General features: G+C 36.0%; 1 protein-coding gene across 2 annotated transcripts in view; it reads left to right on the forward strand.

Moving 5' to 3' along the window:
* Nucleotides 1–12373, forward strand: part of LOC6054058 (kin of IRRE-like protein 1) — an 807298-nt gene that overhangs the window by 128726 nt on the left and 666199 nt on the right. The gene's annotated exons all lie outside the window — the stretch shown is intronic.

Genomic DNA, 12373 nt, shown 5'->3' on the forward strand with positions numbered 1-12373 from the left:
GTTTAAATTTTCTGAATGAATTTTTATCTTTATGTTACCTATATGTCATACAAAAAATTGTAGTTTTATTGATTTGTACTGGGTTGCTCACTTTCATAACACAAAAGCATTACACTGCTCTCTACGCAAACGAGAATTTCGTGGCCGAGGTGTAAAATTGTAAAATTGTGAAATTGGAAAATTGTAAAATTGTAAAATTGTAAAATTGTATAATTGTAAAATTGTAAAATTGTAAAATTGTAAAATTGTAAAATTGTAAAATTGTAAAATTGTAAAATTGTAAAATTGTAAAATTGTAAAATTGTAAAATTGTAAAATTGTAAAATTGTAAAATTGTAAATTTGTAAAATTGTAAAATTGTAAAATTGTAAAATTGTAAAATTGTAAAATTGTAAAATTGTAAAATTGTAAAATTGTAAAATTGTAAAATTGTAAAATTGTAAAATTGTAAAATTGTAAAATTGTAAAATTGTAAAATTGTAAAATTGTAAAATTGTAAAATTGTAAAATTGTAAAATTGTAAAATTGTAAAATTGTAAAATTGTAAAATTGTAAAATTGTAAAATTGTAAAATTGTAAAATTGTAAAATTGTAAAATTGTAAAATTGTAAAATTGTAAAATTGTAAAATTGTAAAATTGTAAAATTGTAAAATTGACAAATTGACCAATTGACAAATTGGCAAATTGACAAATTGACAAATTGACAAATTGACAAATTGACAAATTGACAAATTGACAAATTGACAAATTGACAAATTGACAAATTGACAAATTGACAAATTGACAAATTGACAAATTGACAAATTGACAAATTGTCAAATTGTCAGATTGTCAAATTGTCAAATTGTCAAATTGTCAATTTGTCCATTTGTCCATTTGTCAATTTGTCAATTTGTCAATTTGTCAATTTGTCAATTTGTCAATTTGTCAATTTGTCAATTTGTCAATTTGTCAATTTGTCAATTTGTCAATTTGTCAATTTGTCAATTTGTCAATTTGTCAATTTTTCAATTTTTCAATTTGACAATTTGACAATTTGTCAATTTGTAAAATTGACAAATTGAAAAATTGAAAAATTGACAAAATGTTAAATACTTCAACACTGACGAGTAAGATGGAACTGCCCTTCGAGTGTTTACGTTCTTGTTCAATGAAATTGAAACATTTCGAATTTTTTTTGTGAATGTATGTTTGAATTATCGAGACAGATCAAATCGGGAGAAATTTTCGCGTGATTTCAACGATGTCCCACACAACTCAGGGCCACCCTCACAGATTTTTCGTTTGCGTAGAGAGTCCCTAGTGACACCTTTTTTTGAATGGTGAACTTTTTGGGAAATCAACCCCTAGTGGATTTTATTCTCGGCCATCTCGGGATTTATCCCTTCCATCCGTTCACAATACCTCTTTACTACCGAACCGTGCTCTTTATATTCTCGTAGGCCGAGAATTTTGGTTCGAGCCTCGAGTCGATCTGGCTCGAGAGCGAGCCTGAATGGAGTCGGGGCTCGATTCAAAATTCCCAGTGGGCATCGGAACATCGCTGAGTGCATCGGTCACTCCTCCACTCCAAATTCTATCGAAATTACAGTTTTCATGTCCACTATCATAAACCATGATGGTCGGTTGTTCTGGACTGATCCTTGTCCTCCGACTGGGACTCCACAGTCCTGACAGAATTTACAAAACCATAGCGGTCAAATTCTTCGCTTTGGTCAAGACAGGTCAAGACAAACCCGATATTTGATATGCCATCGCCGAACACCCAAACTGAACGTCGCACGCCCAAGTGCTCATTCGTGGGGCACACGAGGTTACTTGTCCGCTATTACGTGTCACGCAGCCCTATCTCAAACGGCACTCCTAACAAGAACGTGGTATCAGGACGCGCTCGGTTTTGTCAATTGTTGCTGGCCATACCACGTGACAAGTGGACACTTTCTAATTATTATTTTTTGCACTTGCCGCAGTCGGTCATCCATAGGGGACTGCTAAAGCCTTGGGTCAAAGGAGCCCATCAACGGAAGTCCCTAAATCGGCCTCGTAGGGAATCTCGCCATGTTTTTCTCGCCGCACCTGAACTGGAAAAACAAAGAACATTTGTCACGTATAGTGGTCACTCACGCAGAGTCTTGAACAATACTGTGCGACCTGCTTATCACTGCAGAATATCTTTCGAGGATCGTTCCACTGCCACCTGCGGCGATCTGAACGCGTACAACAACTGGTTCCAGTTCCAGAACGGAACGACCATTCAGGAAAATCGACACCACCGAGCTGTAGAAGCTTACAAACATTTTCCTTGAATTTACACTGGAGTCCCACAATCCCTCGGCGTTGGGACCTCTGATATAAAAGTTTTCTTTCTGTACGGCGCGGTCCATAATCCGGAACATCCCTAAAAATTACTTGAAACATTCTGAACCCAAACCTTTGATTGTAAACAAATGAATAACAAACTTGCTTTCATGGTAACTATGGCTGCGCCGCGACGCCACCCGTTGACAGAGGGGAAAATCAACAACAAACAGTGGTTCTCAAATGGTGGAATCAATGTATGAAAAAATGAAATCTTCCTTCGTTTGAACAGCTTTTACTGCTACGCGGTTGAATGAATCAACATTTTTATTTCGTCTGTTCCTCCGTAAGATTCTGACGATTCTAACAAGCCTGTGCATGCCTAAGAAAAAATTAACCGATTTGTAGACACCTACATTCTACTCCAATTTCAACCAAAAAATAGCGCAATTTTACCAATTTCAACAACAGGTTTCAAATAGAAAGAATGCTCAAATCTCTACTTGTAACATTTCTACATGTTCAAAATTGATCAATTTAGGAGACCCGATGATTTCAAAGCATTTCATTCAGCCATTTTTGAGTTCTGGGGTCAAACGTGGAAGAAAAGCCCGTGGCAGATTTTCCGCCTCCGGTGGTCTCTTAAGCCTTTTTTTGCCAACCTCCCGTGGTCGAGTGGTTACGGGATCCGCCTAACAAGCGGAAGGTCAGAGGTTCAATCCTCGGGTGGCAGCTTTGGAGCTTTGGTCATCCCGCAAAATCAGTACAGGTTTTTCTTTCCCTGCTGTCTGCGCTTTGGAGAAACCTCGAGTTAGTCAAAAATGGACTACTCGGCGAAGAGCTCCAATGCCAACTGACGACAGTCGGGTCAATACGAGAGAGCCGAAAAAACTGATGACAAAGGGGAGAGATCTAAAAATAGCCAACAGGGACCGCTCCAGTCCCCGTCCGTCCTCATCATTTGAAGTTGGACATCAACAGCCTGCGAGCCACACCAATTCTTCAAAAGTTGCTCATTTCTCCTTCGCTAGGTCAACTACAACTACTTAGCTTCGGCTGATCTGTGCACTTCGGAAGATAGTTGACTGGCCAACTAGCCGAAGATGCGCTAACAGATACGATGAGTGTTCGGACTCAAAAAACACGAGAGGAGAATTCTTCCTTTCGCACAACCACGCTTCAACGCACTGCGTTCAGGCGCACTCTACCAGTGTATATGTGCATTGGAAAAAAGACTGTAAACAGATAGCTTGATTCTTCTCAATAAGATTCGAGCAAAAATTGCAGCCTTAAGAGTATAACAGGGAATCACAAAAGATAGTCGCTAGGACGGTCGAGGTGAACTAATCCCAATATCTGCCTACAAGGCGGACAAAAAAAAAAGCCTAAAAAAATGAACATAATTTTTAAATTGTCCCAATTTTTCACCCCAACCCACGTTCCCCTTCCTCTACAACTAATAGTGTCGTTCTTTGTTGGCTCACACACACACTTGCATGCATACATTCATCGCTGATCGCTATTGAGTATGTCCACACGTGTGTTTGTGTGTATGTGGGCAGGTTTGTGTGCCCATTTTCATACATGTTTACTCTCATATAATCTGCTCTGTGTGTATGTCACAATTTGTGTGTGTGTGTGTGTGTGTGTGTGTGTGTGTGTGTGTGTGTGCGCGCGCGCTGGTGAACGAAACGATGTGAGAGTAATTTGATTTAAAACAAATTTTCGACAAAAGTGGTTTTTGTTTGCCGTTGCCGCTGCACGGGAAAGCTCAAAAACTCGGTCGTAAGCATAGTAATAAATATTCCTTGCCATGGACATGTGTAGGGCTTTTTAGGTTGTCTCTCGACTTTTTTTTACCTCCTTTTGATGAAAATGGTTTATGGGAGGGATATTTGGGACGGCTTGCGATGGGGGAGGGGGGAGGGGGATTTTCATTTTACTATGCAATTTTCTCGTGGGAAGTTGTACGGCCACTCAATCACGCTTTGGATTGTTGGATTGTTTGTTTTCTCTTTTTTTTTTGGCTGGACAGTAAATAATTGACAATATTGCAAAAATAGTTTTTGCTTTTGTTTGTTTTATGTTGCTATGAAATGATATAAATTACATTTTGTTTTGACATCGTCCCTGGGCAATGTAAATGTGCAATAAGGGGTTTGTTTTTACGCTTGTTGGATTTCTGTTTTGAAATTGATCAGAATGTCGAAAAATCGTCTAAAATTTTTCCTTTTAGAATAAAAATTGTAACAGTTGAGCACACCAGTTACGCATTGCAGGCTTCAAACAATTCATCAACCTGGAAATGTGGTTTCAAGGTACATTTTCCCAGCGCACTTCCCGGCCGCATTCACCTGGATCCGACAGTGCCGATGGTCGTCGTCCCCGAGGGGCCAGTTTGTACGAAACGATCATCGCCGTTAACGTGACGTCTTTCGTGTCGAGCATTGTCGTAAGTGTGACGCTCCATTGGGTTGGAAAATTGAAAAGAAAGACATGACGATGGCTGGTGGCTTTTTCCGGAAAAGTGCCTCCCTGTCCAAGGCACTTCAAAGCGTTTGCCGAGTCCGTTGATGGTGGTGGAGTCGTTGTTGGAAAGAGGTTGCAATTTTTTAGTATTCAAATTTTTACAAGTTATTGTAAATTTTTTTGTCTATTTGTTTTCCATAAAACTTGAAACCTATGAAAAAAATATAATTTTCAACAAGATTGTAGATAAACATGCAACATAACAAAGAACTTCCCCCAAAGCAAGCAAACGAGTCGTCACAAGTCACGCGTTGTTAACCAATCCATCTAATCAAATTCGTCCATTAAACCGTGTGCCATGAAAGTTCCACGAACCTCTTCTTCACCACCACCGCCACAGATGGACTGCATTATGCCAGCCCGAACAGACGGTAATAACTAAATTCATGCCATTTCAATAACAAATACTGTTAAAATAATAGAAAGTGTTATGGAATATTCTTGCAAAATCAATTTTTGCATAAGAGTTCAATAACAAAGATTTGTTCGAAAAATAACTTAAAATGTTTTAGTCTGTTATTACAATAACAATCCAATAACAAAAAAATCGAATAACAAATCTTGTTATAAATAACAAAAAATGTCATTAGCCTGGTATTTTCCAATAACAAAAAATGTTATTCCCGCGTTATTTCCGTCTGCTCGGGAGGCCAACCAACCTTTGCCGTGGATCCTGTGGTCGGACGAGCGTCGTCCTTTGACCGTCAACAATGATGGCAACACGGGTCCATGACGATACTCGGTGTTACTAGTTCCACGGTACCGTTTGATGTCTCTTCTCTGTCTGTCTGTGAGTCTGTGCGCTTAACAAAATGGGAATTGCAATGGCCGAACGGTACGACCTTCCATCGTGTCGGTTGATGGAGACCTGGTCTGGTTTGTGCAATTCCAAATTGAGGACAGATGAGTATTTACCTGCTGATCCGTCAGCGATGGTTGATATCGTGTTATCCGCGTGATCCTGTTATTGAGGAGAGAACTCGGAGATTAATTTGTAGAGTTTTGATCATTTTCATGCTATACCATCACTAGACATTCTTTTATGTATACACATCGACATAGAATCAAACTCTGTGCAAACGTCTGTGCGTGTGTGGGGATATTGAATAAACGAATTTTGTCTAATAAGAGAGAACAGAAGTTCGACTCAGATGTCATAAATCAACACCTTGACTTTCGACCTCTTGCGAATATATTTGGAAACTATTTTTTCAAAGCTTTGATGGAAAGTTTCAATTAAAATGAACATATTTTATTCATTTTTTTAATTTTCCCATTGTTTTTTTTTTTTGCTAATTTGATTGAAGAACAAATATCGAATTGATAACAACTCGAAATCGTAATTAACACAAATAGCGCTAGGTTAGGTTAAACGAACAATATCAATTTCAGAACAAATATTTAAAAAATTATTTGCAGGTTTGTAATCATCACCAAATTCTTTTCACATTGGACATAGCCGATAGAACAGGTACAGTCATCCCACATATTCGGAACACCCACAAATTCGGAACACTTTTGTGATAATTTGTCAATAGCATGCCAAATGCATCTTTTCTGTCGATCCTACTATTTTTAGGACCTTTATTTGAACATTCTCTTGCTATTTCACTAGTAAAAGTAGTACTTTTCAAACAAAAAACTGCATCTCAAGACTTTTTCATTCAGAGGAGCAAAACACTGCCTCCAAATTGCCTGTTGTGGGATGTTATTGTGCCACCCACAATTGTGGAACACCTGAATTTAACTGATATTTTCACAAAAAAGTTATCAGACCATTGATAAAACATAACTAAGCTTGAATTTCGATGATTTCAGTATGTGAAGTCATTATTTTGTAAAAAAGTGTTCCGAATTTGTGGATTTCAAGGGTCAAAGTTTTTCTTCAAAAACTTGATATAAAAGTTAAAATTTGCAGTTGTTCGATACAGCATTCGAAAGATCGCAAGAAAAGCTTTCAAATGAAGGTAAAAGCGAATCATTAAGTTCAATTATCGATTTGCTATGATTTTTTGAACATTGGCCGATCTGTAAACTGTTCCGAATATGAGGGATGACTGTAAACAAATTTCTAAATGGGTAATTCTTCGCCAACTCACACAGCAGTTTCCCGACACCTCTTCGATTTGTGTGAAACTTTTCTCTAAGGGGTTATTTTGATTCCTGATCACGAATTTGAGGTTCATTTTTCGATATTTCGTGACGGTGGGGTGGTACGACCCCTTTAATTTTTCTAGTTTTTTACTAAGACACGTTTTTTAGTGATTTGTAGCTCGCAACCGTGAAGAGATCGAAATTTGGTGTCAAAGGGACTTTTGTGTAAAATTAGACGCCCGATTTGATGGCGTACTCAAAATTCCGAAAAAACGTATTTTTAATCAAAAAAAGTTAGAAAATATTTCTAAAATCGCAGCCATTTCCTGTTACTCAACTATCAAAAATCGTGAGACATGTCATTGTATGGGAAATTTAATGTTCTTTTCGAATCTGAAATTATCCAGAAGGGTCATTTTTTCATTCAGTACAAAATTTTTCATTTTAAAATTACTTATTTTTTCTAACTTACCAGGGTTACATTTTAGAGTGTGATAATGTTCTACAAAGTTGTAGAGCAGACAAAAAAAATGATATATAGAAATAAGGGGTTTGCATGTATTCTTCACGAGTTATCGGAATTTTATAAAAAAAGTTTTTTTAAAAAGTTATGATTTTGACCATTTTTGGCCAGTTTATCGAATTTTTTACTCTTAAAATTCAATCGTGTGCTTTTGAAAGTATTTTTTTTCAGAAAGCTCAGCTAATTTTGCATAAGAATGATACCTTGCACGATTGTTGTTACTAGTGCATTGCGAGAATCAGATTTTTTTTTTCAAAAAAAAAAAAAAAATATTTTGGTGATGAGTGAGTGTATCATGTTTGTTTTTTTTTATTTTTGAAAAATCCACACATATAAGCAGTGCATAAGCCACAACAATCGTCCAAGGGGTAATTCTTATGCAAAATTAACTGTACTTTCCGAAATACTTTCAAAAGCACACGATTGAGTTTTTGGGGTTAAAAATTCGAAAAACTGGTCAAAAATGGTCAAAATCATAGCTTTTTCAAAAAACTTTTTTTTGTAAAATTTTGATAACTCGTGAAGAATACATGCAAATCCCTTATGTCTATACATCATTTTTTTTCAATTTTGCAGAACATTGTTACCTTATCTAATCTATCTAATCTAATCTAACACAAACGCAGCCAGTCCGATGAAAGCATGCTGGAAAGTCTTGTGATTAGATTACGCCCCAAGCACTTTTCTTGTCATTATTAATAATTGCAGTACATCCGAGAACACCCGAAAATGTATTGCAAAAATTAAAGCGGCCAGCCCTACCACGTTGTGTTTACCGCAGAGAGGATTCTGAGAACGGATCACATTTCACAGAATCTACAGGGGAGGAAGGATGCGTGGACATACCGTACCAAACGCTCCAGTTTAGAGTTTCATATGTGTTTTGTATAATGTGTTAAGTTTAAAATAAAGTGTGGTTATATAGTAAATTAAATATAATAATGCAATATAATGATCATTTAATACAATCCCTTTACCTATATATAATAATAAAGCACCCAAGCATACGAACAGCGACACAAAAGAAATAAAAATTAACATGCAAAAACAAGACAGCGCGTCCCCGTGGTTAGCGCACTAATTCAGTTTTGTAGAACATTAATACACTCTAAAATGTAACCCTGCAAAGTTAGAAAAAACACGTGATTTTAAAATGATAATTTTTGTTCTAAATGAAAAAACGACCCTTTTGGGTCAATGTACATTCGAAAAGTACATTAAATTTCCCATAAAATGACATGTCCCACGATTTTTAACAGTTGAGTAACGGGAAATGGCAGCGATTTTAAAACTATTTTTTAAATTTTTTTTGATGAAAAATACGCTTTTTCGGAATTTTGAGTACGCCATCAAATCAGGCGTCTAATTTTGGGAGCGATTTGAAAAAAAATATATTTTCAACTTTTTTAATTATAAAAACCTTTTTCGCAAAATTAATAATTTGAATTTTTGATATATATTTATTTGTTTGCAACTTTTAAGCATTATAAAAGTATGGACAAGAATTTTATTTGAACCAACCAGCGATGGAATAATCATCATCAAAAGAAAATCTTTGGATGTTCATCAAGAGAAAAAATCCAAATGGAGCATGCTCTCCTCTCTTGCGCACGAAATATCGGTAAAAAGAATCGAAAAAAATCATCATCTTGATTATTTGGCGGAACATCTTTTTCACTACTACACTTGCAAGTGTAACGTCACACGTCGAAAAATGACCTGTAACATTTTGTAGATGGGAAATGTGTATAAACAAAGTGAAATATATGACTTTAAGTGGTGCTGACAAGGAAATTCAAAAAAATCATCAGTAGATTGATTTTCTTGGAGAATTTCGGGAGCGATTTTCTTTTGCGTGATTTGCCTCCTCTCTCTTTCGCAGGTGAAGAAAAGTCGCAAGCGAAATTGATTTTTTCGCGATTATTCCATCCCTGGAACCAACTCTAACAATTCAAAAGGCTGCTTGGTTCCAGAAAATAAAAGGCTGTTTGGATGGGACTTATAAAAATCAATATTCTTGTTTCTTTTTCATTTATTCACTGTGTTTCAACTAGAGGTGTGCAAAAAAAGAGCGAGCCACTCAAAGAGCCGGTTCACTAAAATGAGCGAACGAACCATGGCTCACAAAAAAAGAACCGCGGTACTTTTTTAAACTCTGGACTTTTGAAAGAACCGTCCCAAGATAGAATGATTTTGAAACTTGTTTTAAATATAATTTATCGAATTTCAAACAAATTTCATCACAAAATTTGTTTGTAGAATTGAAAATGCAATTCTCAATTGAAAAATAATTGCTTATAAAAATGAATCCCAAAATAGCATTGCTGCCAAACACCACTTTAAAGTTTTCAAACTTATTTTCAGTTTCTTACTTTTCTTTGAAATTCCAAAAGTAAATAATTTTCTAAACAAAATGAGAAAGCTTTTCTTTATATAACTGATCGTACATTAAAGTATCATCCAAATACAAATTTGAGCATTTGAAATTGCATAGCTTGTAAAATATCACCACAGACAAACAGACGTAAATCTCTTTTTATGTTCATCAATCAGGAATATAACGGCTGATTTGAATTTAAATGAAGTTTTCGGAACGTCCACCAGCAAGGGATGGCGCTACAGTCAGAGCGCATATCACACTGACGTTTCAGCTAGCGCGCCAAAATATTTCTGCCTTTGTTTGTCGACAGTGAAAGATGAGAAACGACATGCAGAGAAAAATTGTTCAACGATTTTTTGCATCTTGATCCAAACTTCGTGTTAGAATTTGAAAAAATCGGGTATACATTACAATCAAGACTAATGCTAAACGAAAACGAAATAATGTTAACGATAGTGCATTGAGTAAGATCGGGAACGGAACGCGACGGGTGGTTTTCCGCACGCATAATCGGATAATGATTTCAGGGCTAAGTTTCTGACTTCTATCGGGAATCTCCGCCAGACATGTTATTGATAACGGCTTTACCATTTTCCTGCCACCCAAAAATTTTCTCACCTTCCTGCGAGGTGAACCTTCTTTTGAAAACATTCAATTTGACTCGTCAAAAAAAAAAAACCATTTTCTTAAATGTCAGTAGAGTCTTATCCAGTGGACACTTTGTTGGCAGAGGAAAATTAAAACACTTGCTGTTCGTTTCTGCCTCTCGGAGAAGACTGGTCCTGATCATGCGAGGAACCGATCGCACTCACCGGGCTTCCGAAGCCAATCAATCGGTCACGCTGGTCACTAGCAGCAATAGTGCTGACCTCGGTGCTGACTGTTATATTTTGAATTCTCGATTTGTCCTGAAACAAAATAGCTCGGCTGTCCTTGCTGCTGCTCCACCCACATGTTGGATTTAGTAAACAAATTTCCCTACCCTCACTACCACATGAAAGATTGCGTGTACTAACACTTTCACTTTCTCTTTTGTATAGCAACATTCAATTTAAGAATTGGCCACCAGATTGAGCTAGTTACTATTGAATTTTTGTTGCATTTAGTGATTGATGGATTTTAGCGAAATTAGTTCAATGATTTACGTCTGTTTGTCTGTGATATCACCAAAAATCTACTAAATAGCTGAGAAATTATGGACAAAAAAAAATAATCTTGCCTGATTTAACTTCAGTGTTAGTAGACTTCATCGATTAAACCAGAATTTAGAAAAGAGTTCGCAAAATCACACAATTCTTAAAAATAAACTTTTTATCAAAATTTTGAAAAAGAGTGAAAGAGCCGTTCAAAAGAGCGGCTCTTTTTAGTGAGCGAACGAAAATGAGTGGCTCCTTAAAAAGAGCGGTTTTGCCCACCTCTAGTTTCAACTAACGGAGGTCCAATATTAAATGCCTACGGGTATTTTTATTAAAAATTTCATCAACTTTTCGAAAAATTCGAAAAATTTGAAAAAAAAATCAGGAATTACCAATCAGGCGACGCCAATAAAAAAACCAAAACAGGAATTTTCCAGATCAATTAAACTATAAGTAGCTAATCTTGAAAACGGTGCATTTTATCAAAATGTGCAAATTTCATTTTACATTGCAAACTGAAGTCATATTAAAAAAAAAAAAAAAATGTCAGCGATTTTGAACGTTTATTTTAATTTCCTTTTGTTCAAATCAAATCAAATCAAATCGGGCGTCCAGTTTTGCACAATAGTCTATCTCTTCACGGTTTTGAGCTTGATCACTGAAAAACACGTCTTAGTAAAAACCTGAAAAAATCAAAAAAGGTCGTACCGCACACCGATACAAGATAAAAAAAATGACCAGGAACCAAAATTACACCATAGAGCAAATTTGCAGGGAAATTGAAGTGGGCTCGGACTACTTTTTCTGATTTCATTTTTCTTAATATTGATTTTTAGAAAAGGACCATCCATAAACCACGTGGTCATTTAGGGGGAGGGGGGGGGGGATTATTAATCCCTTTTAAAATGTCAAATGGTTAAGAAAATTTAAAACAAGTTTCACTTTTTAAATTTAACAATCGGATCATAAATTTCCATTTCCGATTGAAAATTGAGTCCGTCAAAAGTTGTAAAATTCGAAGGGGGAAAAGTGCCAAAGAGACCAAATCGATAAGAAAATTCCTTACCAAAATGAAGATTTTCGAACCATTGCACATGACTTTTCTATGGACAACGCCCAAATTTGTTTGGATAATCCAATGATGCAAAATGGACTAAGTTTCATCCGAAATAAAAAAAAATCAAATATAGTTTTTTTTTTGAGAATTTGTAATGAACAGCTCTTAAACATTCCAGAATGTTGAATAATTTTTTTTTTAAACAAATGAATCAACAAATGTTATGAAAAGCTCGGCACCACTAAGAGTGAATTCATTTATGTTTTCATTACGACCCTCCGAAATCCTATCAGATTTCACCCGAGATCAATTGCACATTAATAAATAAACGTGACGAATTTGGCATTCATCAATC

Source organism: Culex quinquefasciatus, chromosome 2, assembly GCF_015732765.1.
Source record: "Culex quinquefasciatus strain JHB chromosome 2, VPISU_Cqui_1.0_pri_paternal, whole genome shotgun sequence".
Lineage (NCBI taxonomy): Eukaryota > Metazoa > Arthropoda > Insecta > Diptera > Culicidae > Culex > Culex quinquefasciatus.